The 23,483-nt window shown below is 36.8% G+C and overlaps 1 pseudogene; it reads left to right on the forward strand.

Moving 5' to 3' along the window:
• The window catches only part of LOC122230299, a 60,926-nt pseudogene that overhangs the window by 14,823 nt on the left and 22,620 nt on the right, over positions 1-23,483 (forward strand).

The raw sequence follows: 23,483 nt of genomic DNA on the forward strand, positions 1-23,483 counted from the left end.
GTCCTCTTCCAATACAAAGTCCTTTCTTATATTAAAAAAGGAAAAAGAGGATGACTTACCATCTATTCCTGAATATACATATATCTGATTTCTAGTTATATTTATAGTTTCTAGTTATATTTGTCCCAATAGAAGAGTTGTTCTCCATTAAGACTCTGAGAAGGGTTATGGCATACTGATTGAGTTTGGTCTGACATTAGATTTCGTGGGCTTCAATCCTGCCTCTGCCACTATTAGCTGTGTGACATTGGACAAGTTATTTAAATTCTTTTCCTTACTTGTAACGGTCCCTGACTCACTGGCCAGGTAGGAGGATTTAATGATATAATCTACCTAAGAACTTAACCCTATTCTTGATACATAATGGATGTTTCATCCATAATTAGCATTATACTTACTTACATTGTAAGTCTGATGCATACAAAGACAAAACATTCACCTAAAAATGGCTCATACTTATTTATGAAAGGAAGAATTTATTCTAACTACATTTTCCCAGTCAATTTATATATTTGAGTGTTTTATTAACTTTTTTTTTTTTCAGTGAAGTCTAAGAGGTAAAATAATGTCTGTTCCTGAGAGTAGAAAGCAACTGGGGTATAACTAATATGGTCTTCTGGGGGTAACATTTTAAACATGGATTTTCTTAAGCAGTCAATATTCTTTTAATATTAGATAACTTCAGAATTTTATGATTTCAGTGTTCTGTGACCAGCCAGCCAGAAGCTTTCTTAAAGAAAAATGCCAAAGCTGGTACGTTCCAAGAAAAACATACAGTTGGACTATGAGGGAAATTGCTTCCAATTCAGCTAATACAGCATTAGGCTCTGTTAAGGGATGTAATGGCTGTCTTGATTATTGATGGCCATGTGGATGCTTCCCTGCTTTAGAAGAATTGGATAAGTAGAAGATGAAGTCATTTTCTAAAGCTTGGCCCACTGCCCTGCATTCTCTTTATTCTGACTGTTCGGACCGTGGGCACAGAGTAGCAAGAAAGGAAGTGAGATGCTGACATGAAAAATGGGGTTAATGAACCATGTAGATGAATAATACAAACAAAACCGTTTCAGCAAAGTAGAGTTTGCATCTTTTGCTCCATAAACAATGAGTATACACTCTAGAAATTAGCCAGCTTTTAAAATTTAATTAATTTGAAATGTTAAGTGGATCATAGGTATCTACTTCCATGTTGAAGGCTGCAAGGAAGTTAATCATCAAGAGAACTTCTGGGAAAGGGAATTTTTCTGCATCCAGGAAATTCTCACACATGGGAAATTTTCACATGATTTTAGTAGTTTGAAGTAGGGTCTAAAACACTCCTTTACATAATCCTATAATTAAGGCATTCTATGCCATACTTTTCTGCACAATTATTCAGAAAATATTCAGGACTACTGATATCCTAACTACATAAATGATAGAAATATAGTTTTTTTTTTAAAATATATAGTATATTTGGAGAATTAAATGCTTATGAAGAAGGACTGAAAGAATGTTTCAAGTAAGACATCTTCCCCTTGGCTAGAATTGTTTTCAGAATTTCTGTTCTGTGGGAATTATTATATCCAAATCACACTTTAATTTTCTGAATGAACATATTTCTTTAAAGATGTGCAAGTGTGTTAGAGTAACTCTCTTTGCCCAGCCAAGGCCCCTAAAACAATGGCTTATTCCTGGTATGCATTACCTACCTACCCACCCCCCACCCCCACCCCGACTGGGTGAAAAACAGCTACCTCTCCAGTTTGGTTATTCCAGATCATCTTCTCTCAGAGAGAAATTTCCTGTTTGATCCTAAACAAATTATCTTAAAAAAGCTTCCAAGCCAGTGGTAATCAGAAATTAAATAAATAAATAAATAAATAAATAAAAACAAAAAAGCCAGCTCTCTACCATCTTGCACTCTTTTCTATCAGTTTGGAGAGTGTGTTTATGTGTTTCTAATTTATACAGCCTAAGGTGAGGGAGGTGATATCCTTTCAAGGGGACCACGTGCAAGTTTATGCCACAGGGGCAGGTGCCCACAAAGGTTAACAATTGCCCTCACTCTGTGATGCTAAAATGTAACTGCCATTCTCCATCTGCAAATCCTGTCTCCCTGTGGTTCTTGTTCTCAGAGAAATGTTACTAAAGCGTGGAGGTAACTGCTTACAATAGAGCTGCCCTGGAATAAACTGAGAAGCTTTATATCCTCCTCACTGGAGAGCATATCACATTTTTTTTAGTCTAGGAATAACTATATTTCTACCATAGTCCATCACCTCCTAAAAAAAAAAAAAAAAAAAAAAAGAACTACCTATGGATATAGCTCATGTTAGTAAAAGTTAAGATTTCTGTCTTCAGTTCGAACAGCTATTTTAAAAATATTTACAATAAATTACTAATACTATAAATGTATAAACATATTGAATATTCTTTTTGAGAGAGTATTATAGTTTTATCTTTAAAAGAGAGGACGCCTTCAGAAGTAAGACAGTATCTGAGAAAGAGAAATTCTCTGTGGATGTTTTTTTGGGTTTTCTGTCCTAAAACACATATACTAAAGCACGTGAGCAACTTCTCTGTGTATACATGCAGTGATATTTCTGTTGGTGTCAGGTGTGATGGATTGCTATAGTTTTGCAAAGTCATGCTTTGTGCCTTTATAAAATAAATCATATTTCAAAAAGCCAGTGACTTTTTTTACAAATGTGTAAATTATGTGAAGGCATGTTATATTAAAGGAATTCTGTATATTAAATAATATTTAATGAAGATATTAGAAGATTCAAGTTTATAATGTGTGTATCTTGGTATCTTCCTTTTCTCAATATCATAAGATATGTGCACCCCTGGGTGTTTATGTTAATTCCTTAATAATAAAATATGTTAAAAGCTATAAAAAATGTTAATGTCTATGTAAACAGTGAGCCCAATTACCTTTTAATTCGTTTGGAGATTTGAACTTTTTAAGCTCTTCTCTGTGAAAATGATGGTTGCATGGGGCACCTGGGTGGCTCACTCGGTTAAGCTTCCAACTCTTGATTTTGGCTCAGGTCACGACCTCATGGTTTATGAGTTCGAGCCCTGTATCCAGCTCTGTGCTGACAGTGTGGAGCCTGCTTGGGAGCCTCTCTCTCCCTCTTTCTCTGCTCCTCTCCCTCTTTCTCTCTCTCTCTCAAAAAATAAATAAACTTATTTTTTTTTTATTTGAAAACTATGATTGCAGTGCATTGGGTTCCTACTTCCCTGGACAGCTGTCCTGTTGATGGTCTAATAGGGAACAGACTGCTTTGTGCACTTTCAGGCTTTCAATGACATTTATAAACATATGCTATTTTGTCATTTTGTTCTCTCTGGAGGTACCAGATTATGACTTTCCTGTTCATCACTTTATACCCTAGAGACTCGCATAGTTCCTGGCACACAGTAGGTGTTCAGAGCCTATTTTTCAGTGAATGAGAAAAAGAACAAGCGTCATCCCATCAGCTGATCCCTGAGAGGTTGATAAGTCCACCACTGTGTGAAGGCATCACTAAATTGAATTCCTTGCTGGCCTTGCAGCAGCTACATCTTCCGTGCATCAATTCCTTGACTGCTATCCACGATGGAATCTTTCTGATCATCAGTTTCCTCTCATCTTCTCAGTTAACACAATTTTGTACTCCCTTTAGCATGACATATCTTTTTTCAGCCTTCCTGCTTCTAAAAAATCTTCTATGATTTCTGAAATATGCATTCTATGATTAACAAACACTCATATAATCACAATCACTTTCTAATCAAAGAAAGTTAGCTTAGGGGTCCCTGGGTGGCTCAGTCAGCTAAGCATCTGCCTCTCAATTTCAGCTCAGGTCATAATCTCACAGTTCGTAAGTTCAAGCCACACGTCAGGCTCTGTGCGATGAGCTGTGAGGTCAGAGCCTGCTTGGGATTCTCTCTCCCTGTCTTTCCATCTGTCCCCTGCTCACATATGCTCTCTTGGTCTTGCAAAATAAATAAACAAACTTTTAAAAAGTTATCTTCACTCGTTTCCTTTAACTGACAATGAGTTTACCCTTAAACCGTTATTTTCCTTTTCAGATGGGGGACTGCAACATCTCACACCCTGCTTTCCTCAGTGTTGGTAGAAGGATTGCCATTCTCCTCATTTTCTACTATCAGGTAAGAATTCCTCCATTCTCATGGAGAAACCTTGCTTCTGTGGCTGTAGACATACTGTAAAAGGTTATATAAGCATATTAATGGTGGAAATCTCAACATGATGGGATTTTTTTCTTTCCTCTGTAATTTACTTCATTGTTTGAATTTTTAATAATATGCATGTATTATCTTACCCCTCAAAGCTATTTTTCTCTTATTTTTACCAGCTTATTGAGTTGGAATGACACAGATAACCTTGTATAAGTTTAAGGTGTACATGTTGAATCGATACACATATATTGCAAAATGATTACACTGTAGTGTTAGCTAACACCTTCATGATGTCATAAAGTTACCATTTCTTTTTTTCTAGTAAGAACACATAAGATTTACTCTTTTACTGACTTTCCAGTATATAATATAGTATTATTAACTGTAACCACTAAACTGTATATTAGATCTTCAGGCCTTATTCACCTTATAACTGGAAATTTGTACTCTTCAACCATTATCTTTTTATTTCCCTAACCACCAGCTCCTAGTAATGACCACTCTATGTTTCCATGAGATCAACTTTTTTAGATTCTACATGCAAGTGAAATCATACAGTATTTACCTCTTTTTGTTTGACTTATTTCACATAGCATAATGCCCTCAAGTTTCATACACATTGTTACAAAGGACAGGACTTCCTTCTTTCTCATGGCTGAATAATATTCCACTGTATATACACATACCACATCTTTTATATACATTTGTTTCTTGGTGGACTCTTAGGTTGTTTCTATATCTTGGCTCTTGTGAATAATGCTGCAGTGAACATGGGAATGCAGGTCTCTCTTTGAGATCCTGTATTCATTTATTTTGGGTATATACCCAGAAGTGAGATTGCTGGATCATTTGGTAGTTCTATTTTAATTTCTTGAGGACCTCCATCATGTTTTCCAAAGTGGTTGCACAATTCACATTCCCACCAACAGTGCACAAGTGTCGCCTTTTCTCTAAGTCCTCACCAGCATTTATTTCTTGTCTTTTTTCTAGTAGCCATTTTAACAGGTGTGAGATGATATCTCATTGTGGTTTTGATTTGCATTTCCCTGATGATTTATGATATCGAGCACCTTTACATATATCTGTCGGCCATTTGTATCTCTTCTTTGGAATAATGTCCGTTCTGTTGCTTGGCTTATTATTTAATTAGATTCTTTCCTTTCCTTTCCTTTCCTTTCCTTTCCTTTCCTTTCCTTTCCTTTCCTTTCCTTTCTTTTCCTTTCCTTTCCTTTCCTTTTTTCTTTTTTCTTTTCTTTTCTTTTCTTTTCTTTTCTTTTCTTTTCTTTTCCTGCTGAAGCATATGAGTTGTTTATACATTTTAGATATTAACCCCTTTTCAGATACATGATTTGCAAATACATTCTCCCATTCCAAAGGTTGCCTTTTAATTTTGTTGATGATCTTCTACTGTTCAGAAACTTTTAGTTTGATGTAGTCTCCCCTGTTAATTTTTGCTTTTGGTGCTTGTGTTTTTAGTACCATATCCAAAAAAAATTGCTGCCAAGACCAATGTCAGGGAGCTTTTTCCTTATATTTTCTTCCAGGAGTTTTATGGTTTCAGATTTTATGTTTAAGTCATTAACCTACTTTGAGTTAATTTTTGTGAGTGTTCTAAGATAGGGTTCCAGTTTCATTCTCTTTCGTGTTGTTATCCACTTTTCCCACCATTTACTGAAAGGGCTATTCTTTCCCCATTGAGTATTTTTGGCTCCTTGTCAAATATTAGTTGGCCGTAGTTGAGCAGGTTTATTTCTGTGCTCTGCATTCTATTCCATTGGTCTGTGTGTCTGTTTTTATGCCACTATCATACAGTTTTGATTACTAGTTTTGTAGTATAGTTTGAAGTCAGGGAGTATGATGCCTCCAGCTTAGTTGTTTTTTTCTCCAGATTGCTCTCCTGTGGCTTTCTCATGGCTGGAAAATCTCCGTCCACCTTAGGTGTGGACACTGCTGTGGAGACCAGTGACAGGGTATGCCTGGGGGCAGGTACACGGCTGGGAGTGGGTAGCTACAGGTTAGTGTTGTGGTATAGGCCAGTGACAGAAGACAAAGCCTGATCTGAGACCACAAGCAGCTGGAGAACTGCCTGTTCTCCTGGGGCTGCATGTAAGTACTCAGCCCAAGTGCACTTTGGCAATGGGGTGAGGGGTCAAGCACAGGGTTCTAAATTGGCTTCTTGCAATCTAGCAGCCACAGAGGTCCAAACTAGCTGCTGCTGTGTTTTCTGGGCTCCAGTGGGAACAAATAAAAGGAAGCAGGGAGGGACTCAGGGAACTGGTGTCAGCAAATGAAAATATCTATGGAGCAAAAGCTGATGAAATCTTCAGGGTGTCTTTGGCAGCTATGCTGGCTTTTGGTTCCTTCTTCAGTGGCAAAGCTTCTGGATTTATCCATCAAACAGGTCATGTGAACTTTACTCCCTCCCACTGCATGGCTACTATTGTTAGCCCCTGCTTTTCTTTCCTGTTTCCAGCTGTCCTTACAAGTCTCAGCTTTTCTGGTCTAGATGAAGTGAAACCAAACTGGGACCTTTGTGTGGTGCCCCAAAAGGCTAGAGTAGATGGTAGCTCACCCATTCTTTCTTTCCTCACAAGGGGAACTCATTCTATCTGGGTAGTACCTTCTTGGCACTGAGCAATGCCAGCATGGAGGATGAGAGGCTGCTGCAAGATGAAGCTGCCTTCCTTCTCTTCTTAGGCAGTTATTCACAGATTTTTGTTGCACCGTCTCTAAAATGTCTTGAGTGGACTCCAGAGCTCTCCCAGAGCTGATTTTGTTCACAGATAGCTGTCTAATTGTTGATCTTTGTTGGAAGATGGAGGCTGGAGTCTCCTGTGTCTCCCATTTTGGGGCTATCACTCTCAAAAAAACTCCTTTTAAATAAAAGGGCTTCTGGTTCCTGTCTAGCTTATCCTATCACATTGTACCATTTTCTACAGGTTTACTAGCTTGCCTTGCCACCAGCAATCACGATTCTTGAAAACTCTAGAACCTGGATCACCATCTTCCTTTCTCCTTACATTTTTAACATTATGGTAGGTAACTTCTGGAGCCATATGACAGATGCAATCAATATTCTAGCTTTACAATCCATTAATCTCATCTCCTTTCTACCCCAGTCACATGTTTTCTAGAGTCAAAGATCTCATCACCTCGACTTCATCTCTCAAATTATAAATTCAACTATTGTGTGACTTCATACAATCAATCTTCTTTCTTCCTATCTTTCTCACTCAGTATTCATTGTTAGACCTGATATCTGATACCATCAAAGAATCCAGCTCCTTTGTCTTTCTCCTCTGTCAGACCAGCAATTTCTACAGCACAAAATCTGGGGCCTGATTATCTGAGGTAGGGTCCCAGGTCTTCTGATGGTCCTCTATCATCATAATTATTAGTAATATTATGTTTCTATAGCTATATTCAACCTGTATTTTCCCAAATTTTCAATTATTTTACACTACATTCAACATCATACCACCTGAAAACCTTAATCTGGGGACAGTCCCAACTAAGCTATTTAAAGCTGCTAAAGAAATTGCACTAGATTAGTAGTAGATGAGTGTCAGTATAAATTATCATCTCTACATTACCTAGGATACAGTATTGCTGAGAAACCCTTCTTTACTTTCTCTGACATTGCCTTCAGCAATTGTTTAAAAACTCTTCTCCTTTTTATAACCAGTAATCCTACAATGTCTGAACATCAGTAGTATCTCTATTGATTTGAATTTATATGTGTTTAAGTGCCAGTGCTTATAAGTTCATATATGTTTTGTATATGTTTAGGCACCTATTTGTGTGTGGGTTTCTATGTGTATAGTTCAGTATGCATAGTTGTAAGCTTATTTCTGTGTGTGTGTTGCTAGGATATTACCTTAAACTTTAGAGAGAAATAGAAGCTATCAATTTATTGCCATCAAGCTTATAAACCTGCCAGTATCCATTAGTTTTTCTCCTTTCATTTTGTCACACTAGGAGAGTCTATCCTACTGCTAAGTTGAATCCCTCCATCTGAGCACAAAATCTTACTACTTTCTCTCCCTCATGGAACCCTTTCTTACCAGAAAATTCCTAAGGAATTCTATTTTTTTAAGGCAATTAACAGGTATTGTGTCAGAAAACATGCTCTTTGATCAAATTGGTTTTGGAAAATATTGGAATCATAAAATCAAATAGATTTGTTACAAAATTCATAGAGGCTCTATTAAAATGCCATCATATGTAATGAATGCTCCAAAGGGGACATTATGTAGCATTACCCAGACATAGAATGTGAATCAAGGAATATTATCACAAGAACATTACCACCCCACCTTTGCTCTTTCGTTTCACCATTTCTATTGCCTGTTGAATATGTCTTAGTTTTCAAATCCAAAGGAACCAATAATGAGCCAACTTTTCTTCTCTCTCAGCAATGTTCTCTCTTTCAGCTTACAGTCAAATGCCACAAAAGAGGTGGGACTCTCACTGTTTCCAAACCTTCCTGAATCTGCCTGTATCTCCACTGCTCAGGTCCCCATGGACACTGCCATACAATGGTTAGGACCTTCTGATGTTGTTGAATACTCCTGACTTTTTCGAATATTCCTATCTCTAGAATTTTTTGCCTGACTTTCACTCCTCAATAACCTTTGGCAATTCCTTCTGTTTTTACACTTGTATGACAATGTTCCTTGAGGTTTTATTGCAAGTGATCTTCTCTCCTCCAATTAGATGCTTTCTATTTGGATCACTCATCATTTCCCAAGGCTTCATGCAACACTGTATTGATTTGCTAATTTGTATCTTTAACACAGATCCTTCTCCTAAGCTCTATATCCTTATATATAGCTACCGACTAAACACTCCCACTTGAATGACTCTTAGACACCTAGTGTTCAATAATTTCAAAATTTAAATCATTGTTTCTTGCTCCAAATCAGCTTTCTTCTAGTTTTCCGATGAAAAACATACTAGGGCTCAAGTCAGCCACTGAGGGTATTGATTTCTCTACCTCTCCTCTCTCTTTACCCTGTTTAATCAATTTCAAATTCCTGTCAAATCTACCTCTAATTTATTTTCAAATCCATTATGCCTTTCAATTTCTACTACCAAACCCCTAGTTCAAACCATTGTTACCATCAGGTAAATTTCTCGATGCCCGAAACTTGACTCATCCTCCTTGGTTTGGCTCTCTTTCATTTCTTCTTAACTTCACTATCCTAATTAAACTCCTTAAATGACTTCCCATTGTTATTGCAAAATAGTAGCCACAGGATCCTGTAAATTAATCTTCTATTCCTTATTATTTAAAATGTGTACAGTCTATTAGACACCAAGAATTCTCTGAATAGAGAAAATTTCAAAGAAACTAGTTATTTTCATCATAAAGAACAAAAAAATCTAGGGCATACTTTTGTTCTGTTACATGTTTTAAAGTTAAGTAGGTGTTGTTTAGCCAAGATGCACTACCAGGGGCAAAGATGATACTATAGTAATATTCTCCTGTAAGATAGTGGGAGATACATGAGTTCTGGTTATTTTGGAGAATAATTTTATAAGGGGGAGGACTGCTCTCCTCTTTCCCTTGCACAAGTGAATAGTATATAGGTATTACTGTTTTTCTAAGGATTCATCATAGACAAATGGCAAAAATAGAATCTCTGAAGTGTCTGGCTACCCATTAGCCTGTAATGACAGTCATGGTCACAGTCTGGACCAAATAGAGAAATATATATGGGATTTAATTTGTTAAAAACATAGCCAGTTATTTATTGAGTCGATGGCAGCTTGAACCCTTGGTCATTATAATATTAGTACTAACTATTGATTAATGTATTCAGTTTCAGTTGGTGACACTTTTGAAACCTTTCAATGACTAAGTGGTAGTCATATAGAAGTATGCTTAATATTATGGAATTCATCAGGATTACAATGTTCTCTGTGGATAGACTCGGTTTTAAGCAAATGTTTTAAATCTCTGGATGAACTCCTAGTATAGGCAAGACTCACTTCCAGCATCCTTGGTTTCATTCCTTAACTTGCAAAATTATTATCCTTTTTTTTTTAAGTCTCTTTATTTTGAGAGAGTGAGAGCATAAGGAGGGTCGGGGTAGAGAGAAAGAGGGGAGAGAAAGAATCCCAAGCAGACTCCGCACTATCAGCACAGAGACTGATGTGGGGCTTGAACTCACAAACCATGAGATCATGACCTGAGACAAAACCAAGAGTTAGATGCTTAACCAACTGAGCCACTCAGGTGCCCCTATTATCCTTTTTTATTTTTCAAGTTTATTTTTTATTCTCTCCCCAGAAAGAGATCCAGAAGCAGAAGAGGAAACTATACCTTAACTTCTAGCTCAGCCTCACCTACTCTGTCATGTTTCCCTAATGACCTCCCCAAAACAGTCAATCACACCTCTTGCTATACCACCATACCTTATAGTTCTCTTGTCTTTGTTCTATTTTTCTTGAATCACAGGGCTGAGATTATTCACCTATCTTACTTCTTCATTAGAATGATTTTCTTGAGGAGATATTTTCTTCTTATTTGGATCTCCAGAATGTAACACAGAAAATGACCAGAATAGACACCAAATAATGCTCTTGTATTATATAATTATGCAGAGGTGTTACCATCTCTAATGTTAAAATGTCACTTATGTATTAATGTTTTCTTGGATCATTGGCCATTTTCTTTTTGAAGGTTGAATAGGTTTACCAAATTAGTTGAACTTGTGGCTTTTTTTTCTAGTTTTAAAAATAATCCGTAGTGTTCATTCATCCTAATTCCTATATATACCTAAAGAGCATTGGTGCTTAGCAAGCACTGTGCTAGGTACAGGGGATCCAGTGATGAACATGACTGATAGAAGTCCTGTTCCCATACAACTCACAACTCATTAGTCCTGCTCCCATACAACTTATTAGAATAAATAACAAACAAATAAATTACAAAGATATAATATTAGCTAATGATAAGGTCAGAAGAAAAACAAAGCAAGGCAATGTAATAGAAAAAGAGTCCAGCTTTACATTAAGATGATCATGAAAAGGGCTCTTTGATGGGATAGAGAGTTATAATGAAGGTGTTCAGAAATAGGTGAATACATAAGAAAAATAGATATGTGAGCCAACTTTGAACAGATTAGGAGAAATGCCCTTGTTATAACTTTTATTTTGTAGGTTCTTAGCACATTAGTGGATAAACATACAACAAATAACCCCTTCCCACCAACCTACACAGACACATATGATGGATGTTACATTATTTCCTTTAATATAAAAATGCTGGCTTTTACAAGAATAGGTCTATGAGTAAGTGTAATTATCTATATAGCCTTTCAACAGTCTCTGCTTTGCAACATTTAGGTACAGAAAAAATGATGCCCTCTCTGGCAAAACATTATTACATTTCAAGAATCCTCTCTCCTACCATCACTAACAAAAACCCTGTATGATTTGCTATGATCACTTATAATTCTCATTAAAAAACATAGCTCTATGTTCTAAAATGGCAGAGTATGTTTGAATGTTTGATTCACAAAAAGAGGCACATATTAATTCACAGGTAGTAACTCTAGGCTACTTTTTTAGTTATTGTATTCAAACAGCATGAGTGTCCTTGGACAAAATAACAGAGAAACCAGAAAACCAGATATGAAATTGTAATACACAGAGTCAAATAATAGACATTGTTTGATTTTTTTCCTTAATATAGACTATAATTTGGCTTTAGAGAGCCTCATTAATAAAGCATTTTTACAGACAAGTTAGAAAGGTCGTTTCCTGTAAGTCATTGGAAAAATAAAAAATGAATTCTGTTAACTATAGCTTCCATCCATGCATTATATCACCTATATGCCTAGGGAACCAAGAACTGATTAGGGCCCTTCTAAACGGGTCATTAGTTAAGCAGAAGGCATGTGGCTAGGAAAATCTTTTACTATTTTTTCAGTAGAATGTTTTCTTAATGCATGAAACAACCTAGGTGACACAATGAGAACAATTTTGACTTTCATTTTATAAAAAGAGGGGGGACAAAAGGGGAAGACTTTAAGAGCTGTCATTTCAAAAAAATGTTTTCTTAAGTTCACGGTTATCCGGAAATAGTCCCTACCTTAATTATTAAGTACAAAGAGAAATCCATTAGGTAACAAAGAGATGGGTAAATCCAAACTGATTACTTCACAAACACAATTTGCCTTAAATCCCGAAAGAACATAGGCAATTTTGTTAGATGAACTACCCTTTCTCTCAGGATTATTTTTTTAATTACTTCTGGTTTGACAGATAAATAAGGTCAAAAAAAAAAAAAAACCTGATGGATTTGTTTATCAGACCTCAAAGCCATTAAAACAATAATAAATATTTAAAATAGAAACTGAATCATCTTTGTTATGTTAAAGTTCACTTCATGCCTCTTGTGGGAAAGTGTTTACTAGGTTCCCAGGACATATTTATTTAATTTTTAAACTTTTATGTAGAAATACTTTTAGCATAGTTCCAGTCAATTCAGTTCAAGCCAGAGCAAAAGCATTTCTTAAGTACTTACTCTTTAGAAAACATGGTGCTAGATGAAATGTGAGATACTAAGATACTAAGGCTTGACAGCTGGCCTCGGAGGGATCACAATGTAGTATGGGAGAAAGAAGTTTAAAGCAATTAACCATAAAGTAAGACATAAAGTATTAAGTGCTGTGATATAGATACTACATGACAGGAGAGTATAGTGAAATCAAGAATTAATTCTGGCTGGAGAAGGAAAAAGATTCCTGAAATGGGTTTTATGCTAATGCTTTTTGAAAAATTCATATTTTGGTAAGTGAAGGAAACATGAAGACATAAAAGAGTTAGAAGCCTGAGCACAGACTGTTCTGGAAGTCAGAATATTGGGAGAGAGCAAGGATGGGATGCACAGGGGTGGAGGCTGGAATCAGACTTTGAAGTTAGTTTCGATGTAGGACTTTCGATGCAAGCCTGAGGAGTTTGGACTCTAAATTCTAAGCAATAGAAAGCCACAAAGCTTTCTTAGGCAGCTAGTGCCACAATCTGACCTGTGTTTGGGAAGGTAAGTTTGATAGCAAAGAAAGTAATAGATTGCAGAGGCAAGAAATCCAAATTAAAGACATCATATAATAAAGGGAAACCATAGAAACAGAAAGTATAGAGAATCACAGTCATGGCAAAGAAAATGTAAGGGAAAGAATAAATTGTGGGAAAGAATCAGTGGGATATAGGAGGTGAGAGAAATGAAGGTCGGAAATGACTTTGGCCACTGGAAGGATAATGATGAATTTAAGCAAGATGTAGATTGAGAAGGTTTGGGAAAATCAAGGTAAAAAATGTGTTTTGGGGGGGGTGACTCAGTCAGTTAAGCATCTGAACTGATTTCAGTTCAAGTCATGATCTCACCGCTGTGAGATAGAGCTTTGCATTGAGCTCTGCAGTGGTTGTGGAGCCTGCTTAAGATTCTCTCTGTCTCTGTCTCTATCTCTCTCTCTCTCTCAAAAAAAAAAGGCTTATAAAAATAAATTTTTTAAATATAGCAAGCACTTAACATTTTTCTGAAAGTTGGAATGCTCATGATCTAAGAAATCATAAAGATCATCTAATCCAGTGATTCTGAATTATGACTGAATCAGATGGGAAGCAGCATTTTAAAAATCCTGATATCTGTACCCCATTGCAAGAGATTTGGACTTAAGCAGCCTGACCAACCATTCTTTTATTATTTTTTAAGTCCCCCAAGTGATATTAATATATAGCCAGGTTTAAAACCTCTAAAATAAACTGTCTCCTTCAATTTAAATATTATCCTGATATTCAAGGAGATTTCAATCCTTTCAAATTTTTTTTGGCAGGTTATTCTGGTTTTTCTCACCTCTTATTTGACATCTTTCCCTCTTTACCTATTCCTTTTATACATCTGTCCAATGAGTCCTATCAGTAATGTAGTAGATATTGTTGAACAAATTGGGAATGCAAAAATGCCTAGAACATGACTTCTGCTTATATTAAGTGCCTTTTCAGTGATCATATCTCATAGCTTTTCCCATCACTTCTTTATGTTTAACTCTTTGAGTCATGCCCCTAGTCCAGACCTCTCCTCATTCTTAGTGCTGGATTTCCAATTTGCTTTCTAGATGTCCCATGCCAGATACCCAGCTGTCACTACAAACTCAATGTTTCTAGGCTAAAATTTACTTTCCCTCCAAATCATCATTACTAGCTCTATAAATACATAATGAGCATCTAATACTCATCTTGTTCATGAAAACCATGCTTGTGTTCATTCAAATTTAATTTCCAGAATCATTTTTCCCTGGCACCTGTGATGTGGGAATCTCACACAGGCTATCCATGGTTCCATGCAGAGCACAGGGTGTAACAGTTAACATTTCTTAGGGGTTTACTAGGTGTTTTAATATTTCCTAGGATGCTCAATTCAGGACAATTTTAATCATTTTTGTTGTTGTTGTTGTTCTTTATTTCTCATTCTACCCCACACACATAGACACCGAACCCGGCAGGATTTTTCTCTAGTCTGGAGGATAAGGTATCCTCCTCTTTCCTAATTTGGTATCTCTCCCTTAAAGGTACAATTTCTAATATGATTTTTTCCTCAAACACTAACATCACTGCTTTGTTTGGAAGATGAAAGTGGAAACAACAGCAAAGGAAAAATTCTGCTAATAATATTACACTCTTCCTAGCTGTATTTTAACTTCCTATGCTTTACTATCTCATTAATAAAACAAGGATAGTTGTACCTAAGTGTCATAGTTATTATAAATATTAAATAAGAAAAATGAGTAAACAGCACTTATTAACCATTATCATTGTTACTCTTCCAATGGTCAAAGACTTCACCTTTACTATCTAGTTAACTGATGGCTATCTGTCACAAAAAGAATCCGGCAGAGAATATGAATGTTTAGGAGGAAATATCAGTTATGAGTAGAGTTACTACAAGGATCATCATCTTAATGCAAGTCCTATGATACTAGTTAATAGTACTCCTTGGGGTGGCAGGGGCACAATTGACTCTGGGCAGCTAGATGTCATAAAGCAATCCTGAAGGACTTGTCAGATGTCTTGATTAATTGCCATTTTTGAAGCAGAAGTAAGAGCATCACAAAACCGTGAACAAATACCAGCCTTCCAAATAAGCTCGTATCCAGCCCAGCTCCATGCCAGCCAAGGTACTCAGCTGTAAACCGGCAGTACTTAACTTGCCTTCTAAAGTCATCGAAGAGCTTAGAGGACCAGCAAATGATAACAATAAACAGCTACCCATGCATGAAACAAGAAATCGGAATTTTCTACTAGCATGCATGCTTAAGCTAGGAGAGGTGCCAGTCAATGAGCTTAAAAAGCAGGGGTGGGGGGTGGGTTCTGAAGCAACTGCAAGATGGCATTTAGAATCTCCATCAAGACCTAGGGAAATATGCCCAGGATTTTACATAGCAGAGAGAAGCTATGGCTCTTAGAGACTCTGAGAAATGAGCTTCCTGCAATAAAGCAGGGCAATTAACCTAAAGCAGATTCTGGCTGCTAAGTATGGTAGAAATGCCTTTGTCTGATCAGGCAGAGACTTCCCTGGTGTGCTTCTGTTGGGATATTTCACAGAAATTTCAGTTGCATGGTTCAACAGCTCCCCTTGGCAGAAAAGATTCTAAAGGCCTCACTTATGTCCTGCAGAGCACAGAGCTAGGTTGAGAGAACCTGGGGGATTGATGGGAGTGGCTTTGGAAGAGAGGCACCCCCCTCACCTGTGGAAAGTAGGGTGTGGCTCTGCTCTTCTACAGATTCCGCATTGTGCTGACAGTTCAATTATTTACTGAAAGTGAAAAAAAATGAAATGATGGTTTTAGCCCTCGATTAATGGGAAGATAATGTTTTGTTAGAAAAGTCAGCTGCAGAGATTGGGTCTGAACATGGCTTTGGCTACTGCTACGAGGTTTTGGTTTGGCTAATCACAGAGGTCTTCCTTGAATATTAACTAAGGATTCCAAGCAGAACAAATTCATTCCTGATGAAGTCTTGCAGCTGACAACGTGGAATAATTTGAATCAAAGACCTGTAAAATTTGATCAGGATGAAATTAAATGACTCTCCTGAAGTGATTTGGCAAGTCTATCTCACCAAGGCACTGCAGTGCAAGTGGGGAGGCAATGAAGGGCAATTATCATCTGCCATCTCACTCAGTGTCTTGCTGACAGGAGGGATTCTGAGGGTCTTGCCTTCTCTTTATTGCCATGTATGGCTCCATCATTTACAAGTGTCCAGACCTTTTTAGGATCCTTTAATGCTAAGATCAACTCTTAGGGGTGATGATACACTTACCTGTTTTGCCATCTTTACGGAATACCATTTCTTCTTATTTCTCTTACACTTTACAACTCATACAGTTTAAAGAGTACAAAACACATTGAGGGAAAATTGGAGGCTAGTAGAAAAAACCTCAGCCCCAAATTTGAACTGCACTGACCCCAAGATAGAATTAAGAATATATATATTTATTTATTTTGAGAGAGAGAGAGAGGGAGAGTGAGTGAGAGAGAGCAGGGGAGGGTCAGAGACAGGGAGAGAGAGAATCCCAAGTAGGCTCTGCACTGTCAGCACAGAGACGAGCCTGGGACTCGATCCCACGAACCATGAGATCATGACAAGAACTGAAATCAAGAGTTGGACACTTAACTGACTGAGCCACCCAGGCACCCCAAGAGAGACTTTTTTTTTTTAAGTGGCCTTGACAAAATATGCACTTCTATTCTCATGGCTTACTAGATAGACAATAATATCAGGCTTGGCCTTCTGAGATTAGGGTGGGGCTGGGGGATGGAGCCAAACAAGGGACAAAGACTCCTCAAGTTCCAGTCTAGTGACTGTGAATTCTGCCCTAGAAAAGAAGTAACTTGTACCATGGTGATAAAATAATTTCTTTTGTGTTTGCAAGAATATGTTAGAAATCAATAGTAGAACATTTTATTATAAAAAGGTGGAACACGTGAGAAGTTTTTCTAATGTTATGGTTGGCTACTTTGTCTCTTGGACAAAAGACATGATAAGAGAAGTTTCTGAGAATTAAATAGAGGGCACAGCTAATCAAATTTTAGGGAATGTACATGGTGGTAAGGTGAGGGGTCAGGATGGCAGTTGTTTGCAAAAGAAAGTAAGATGGAAAAGAGGAGTAACCAAGAGAGATAATATAACAAAAAAATTACTGACTTTCAGAGAAATTAGGTGAACAGAAGATTTAATAGAGCTGTAAGGTAAAGGTGACCCAAAAAATCAGCATAAAAATTACTGGTTTTTTACAACAAACGTAATATTATATATATATATATTATTAATCTTAAAATTTTTGTTTTCACTCTTATGTGGGTCCTGAGAAACTTAACAGAAGACCATGGGGAAGGGGAAGGAAAAAAAGTTAGAGAGAGAGGGAGCCAAACCATAAGAGACTCTTAAAAACTGAGAACAAACTGAGGGATGATGGGCGGTGGGAGGGAGGGGAGGGTGGGTGATGGATATTGAGGAGGGCACCTGTTGAGATGAGCACTGGGTGTTGTATGGAAACCAATTTGCCAGTAAATTTCATATTAAAAAAATCTTAAATTTTTCAAAGTGGTTTTTAACAAAGCAAGTAATACTGCAAGATCCAGGAGTCAAATGCTTAGCTATTTATAGCAATGAACCCAAGTACTGAGTTGAAGTCACTTCAAGTAAGTCCTTCAGTAGGATCACTTCCATGTGTTCTTGAAGCATACAGAGTAACAATGTGGGCTAAGGCAGAGGCCACAGGCTGATAAAGTCTGAGGATTTGATACAGTAGTCCCCCCTTATATATGGAGTTTATGTTCTAAGACTCCCAGTAGATGCCTAATAGTATTGAACCTTATATATACTTTATTTGTTATCTATACATACCTATGATGAAGTTTAATTTATAAATTAGGCACAGTAAGATATTAACAGCAATAACTAATAATAGAACAATTATAACAATATGCTATAATAAAAGTTATATGCACATCTTCTCTCACACAAAATACTGTACTGTATTCACCCTTCTTCTTGTGATGATGTGAGACTATAAGTGATGAAGTGAGATGAGGTGGGGTGAATGACGTAGTTACTATGACATAGCATTAGGATACCATTGACCCTTGGTGATCTGCTTTCACACTGTGGTTAACCCAGGGTCAAAGAGACTGAGGAAAAGAAACCACAGAGAAGAGGGGACTACTGTATTTACTTACAAATACTTATAAGGATGGACATGTTTAATGTTTGAATCATTCTCTACATTCAGAGAGAATTCTTTTTTTTTAAGTTCATTTATTTTGAGAGAGAGAGAGAGAGAAAGAGAGAGCAAGTGCATGCATGAGTGGGGGAGGAACAGAGAGGAGGGAGAGAAAATCTCAAACACACTCCACACTGTCAGTGCAGAGCCCAACACAGAGCTCAATCTCATGACCACAAGATCACAACGACAAGATCATGACCTGAGCTGATATCAAGAATCAAAAGTCAGATTCTCAACAGATTGAGTCACCCAGGTTCCCCAAACTTCAAAGAGAATTCTTTTTTGGGGTTCCTGGGTGGCTCAGTTGGTTAAGTGTGGGATTGAGCCCCACATCAGGCTCTGCACTGACACTGTGGAGCCTGCTTGGGATCCTATCTCTCTCCCTCTCTCTCTGCCTTTACCCATCTCACGCTCGTTCTCTCTCTCTCAAAATAAATAAATAAACTAAAAAAAAAAAAACAAGAAGAGAAAATTCTTTTTAAGCTAGAAGAAGCTTTGTTCTTCTAAAACACTGCAAAAAAATTTCCAGTGTGGAAAAAAATCTTCCTTTTTTTCTTTTTTTTCTTTTTTTTAGGCAACTATCCATTCAGAGACAAGCTTAGGAATAAGGAAATTAGGTCAAGTCATGTGACATATTTTCTTTTCATGTTCATACCTTTGTTACTTTTTTTGTAGATGTAGTGGCCTGAGTAATGAACTACAGGCTTTTCTCTACCACAACTCTACCCTATGGCTTAAATAATTTAAAAAAAAATTCTGCTTGGATACAATTTTATAAATATATATATATATATATATATATATATATATATATACACACACACATATATATATACACATATATATACACACATATATATACACATATATAAACATGTATACATATTTCATATATTAAAAAACCTGCATATATACACATCTTTTTATGCACACACATATATATATACATATATATATATTTTAAATATATATCTGTATATATATCTGTACATACAGATATATATACATGGCTGTGAAATATAATACTCATATAGGGGATACTGAATGAGAAAGTGTTTGTTCTGAGTCACATAGTACCTGAATACAAAAAAGAACTTTGTCTCTGAATCCTATGTCAGCATTGATTTAAAGGAGAGAAGGATGCTTTTAATAAGTTTGGAAGCAATTTTTTACATGTTATTATACTTAACAAATCACAGTTTTTCTTTCTATAATTTATTTAAAAATAAATTGTGGAAAAATGCTCTAAAAATGAACATTTTCTTTTAGACAAATTAGAAAACATTCCAAGTGCTATTCATGTAAAATGATAGGCCCATTTTGTCTCTGATTTACTGGAATGAATATGACAAGTCACTTGATATTCCTTTAGCTTTAGAATATTCAGCCAAAAATTGAGATATTAGTCTTGATGTAATTCAGAGAATTGTTAATATATGTCACTAATATCATATAGGTTTATAACATATTTTCCTGTATACATCATAATGGCAAAAATAAAAAAAAATATTTTGTTTTTCTGATGTTCTCATGTTGAATCTGGAAACAAAGAAATATTGACTTTTATAAAGATTCTGGATCCTTCAGAAAACAATCTGAATATTTTTAAGAAATATCTATAGATTTTAAAAATCCCTAGCAATTTGAATGCAGCCTCCATCATACCTTCAGTCGTGATAAAACTGCCAATTTCACGGGGCATGTCTCTTCTCCTTGGTTTCTCATGTAACTGTTCACAGGCCCTTTCTTAAAACTTTCTTCCTTCAATTCCTGTGAAGTTGTACTTAGTGTTTTCTCCCACTGACTCATGCCTTCTTCATTTCCTGTTTCAGCTCCTCTTTTCCCTTCTGCCACATAAATGGGGCCTTCTGCCAAATTTCCATTCTCTTTCTATGCTTTCTCCCTCAAGCTTTTCATATACTCTTATGGCTTCAAATATTATGACCAAGTGAAAAAAATTTAACCCATTTTTTTAGCAGCAGACCTTTCTTAGGTTTTAGTTGCTATCTCAGCTCACCATCCATAAACTGCATATATGCTTCCTATGTAATATTTCTGGCATCCAGCACTTTCTGATCACACAGCACTTGGGGAATATCCCTTCTTTGGCGCATTTGCTTCCATATTTTTCTCCTGAATACCAATCACCTCTCTAATTAAAACCTTTAGCTCCAGATCAATACATCCAATACACTCAACAGATTCTTTAATAGCTCCATGTTAATGTCAAAAAGCTGTAGCAATGCAACATTTTGTGCACAGAACTCTTGATTTACCACTCTCCCAATCTGATCCTTTTCTCGTTTTCTTTGCCTCAGTGAATTTGATGACTCTTCATCTTGTTTCACAAACCAGAAACACGGCAGTTATCCTTGATTCACCCCCATATGTAAGATGGTCAGATCCTCACTGTTGATTTATTCAAAGCTGCAGTCATCTTTCTCCATATTACACAGAGCACCTATTTCTTCCACATAAGCACTTTTCTTCTTGACTCTGTCTTCTTCACTACAGCTAGAATCAAGAGTCAGTTCCAAAACAAAACAAAACAAAACAAAACAAAAAACAGGTTATTTTCTTTTTCTTCATTTATCTTAAATTGTACCATTCTTAAAATCTCAGCTTATAGCCCAATTTTTCTTCAAACCCTTTCATGATTCCCACTAGCCCTCAAATTTTATTTTAGTTTTTAAAGTAGCAGTGTGATGGCAAGTTATAAGCTTTGATTATATCCATCTCACAAATGTGAAATCTAAGGCTCAAAAAGAGAAATGATGTTCCCAAAGTCACCTAATTAGTTTCTAATAGAGCAAGGCTTTGAAATCAGGTTATGTGACTTAAAATCCATTCTTATCTGTAGTACCACTTCCTTCAATGTTCAGACTTTTCTCTAACATATTAGTGTTACTAATATGACATTATTGTGTATTTCCATTCTTTCATAATCCTATCTGGTATAGAAACTCCTTGAGATTGGAACGGTTGCTTGATTCATTCATTAACAAATGTTTTTGTTGATTATATACCTGGTAAAACATGAAGACCTAGGAATACAGTGCTGACATACCAGATTTAGCAAATAAATACCTGTCTCCAGCATAAAATATTCTGTTTCAACAGATATTAATAATTTTTTTTATTAATTTTTTTTAACGTTTATTTATTTTTGGGACAGAGAGAGACAGAGCATGAACGGGGGAGGGTCAGAGAGAGGGAGACACAGAATCTGAAACAGGCTCCAGGCTCTGAGCTGTCAGCACAGAGCCCGAGGCGGGGCTTGAACTCACGGACCGCGAGATCATGACCTGAGCTGAAGTCGGCCACTTAACCGACTGAGCCACCCAGGCGCCCCAATATTAATAATTATTAACAAGCTATGAATATACTCTATTTTTTAACACTGTTAATAGTTTTCATTAGATATAAGACTTTATGAGTCTAGTTATTGGAATCTTGAAAATGTAACATAGTTGTTCAAGATATTTAGGTTTTAGAATATATAAATATTTTCTTTCAAAGGAATATCCTTGTAAAATTACCCAAAGCTGCAGCCAGTTTTTATACACCCTTTAAATATTTTTTAAAGGTTTATTTATATATTTTGAGAGAACGAGTGAGCATGAGCAGGGGAGGGGCAAAGAGTGGGATAAAGAGAGAATCCCAAGCAGGCTCCATGCTGTTAGCACAGAGCCCAACGTGGGGCTCAGAATTCATGAACTGAGATCATGACCTAGGCTAAAATCAAGAATCGGAGACTTAGGGGCACCTGGGTGGCTCAGTCAATTGAGTGACTGACTTACACTCAGATCGTGAACTGACAGGTTTGTGAGTTTGAGCCCCACATTGGGCTCACTGCTGTCAGCAGAGAGCCCACTTCAGATTCTCTGCCCCCCCTCTCTCTGCCCCTCCCCCACTTATTCTCTCTCTCTGTCTCTCTCTGTCTCTCTCTGTCTCTCTCAAAAATAAACAAACATTTAAAAAAAGAAAAGAATCGGAGGTTTAACCGACTAAACAACCAAGGGGCTCTCATCCTTTAAATATAAAGTTCAGATAGATGATGTGTTTAGCAGTAGAGGAATTCACAGACTCGGTTTGGAAGTGATTACGTAAATAGGTGTTTATATTTGTGAGGTAATAGACATAGCTTTTCTGAGATTAATTAGAAAGTAGTGGGCTTCAATGGCTCAAATGTTCAAGAAAAACCACAACTGTTTAACTTGGAGAAAATACGAAGGTATGCTATTGCCTCCTAGATATTCTGAATGACCTAAGCTCCTCCTCCTGAACCCATTGCCCATGGGCAGCTGGGACAGAGCGAATGGTGTCAATCTAGGTGCTAAGCCCAGGTAGGGGGTATATACTAGCCCCAAATAGTTGATATATCTGGAACTTTGAATCTGTCTAGGAAGTTCAGCATAGGCTTGATGGCCAAACAATCCATGCTTCAAGACCAGATATTATGTTATATTACAAAAAAAAAAAAAGTAGTTAGAGTGTCCAAAACAGTTGGTATGCTTATGCTGTCTGTCTGTCATTATTGTCTGTCTGTCCAAAGTGATCTACATGTCTGGGCTATGTATATGCATCACTAATATATCTAAATTGTTCAGTGTATTTGGGAGATATGTTTGCCTGGAGTTGTCAGTAATTCTGTCTTGGCCAGGTGTTATTAATGCATTTGTGTTTCTTTTATACTTTAGTTTGCTATTTTGGAGGAGAAGCGGCTCAAAGAAGGCCATTTCTTGATTGAAAATGAGTGTCAGGGTGAAGGTTAGGGGGAGTGGACTCCTTGGTGTCTGTAGGGAATCTGGTTCTAGCCATATTAACAATGCCCCTCAGACATGGCCAGTACTGCTGAGAAGTTGCTAAACTCCCATGGCAAAAGTAATGTGTACTGCTATAACCAATATTAACCCAGGACACCTAAAAGTTGGAATGGGAAGCCAAGGCCACCTCAGAGATCAAGACCCAGTCTGAGCTCCTGGTAACCTAGCAGGCAGGGTTCCCGCTTAAT

Source organism: Panthera leo, chromosome A1 (genome assembly GCF_018350215.1).
Source record: "Panthera leo isolate Ple1 chromosome A1, P.leo_Ple1_pat1.1, whole genome shotgun sequence".
Classification (NCBI taxonomy): domain Eukaryota; kingdom Metazoa; phylum Chordata; class Mammalia; order Carnivora; family Felidae; genus Panthera; species Panthera leo.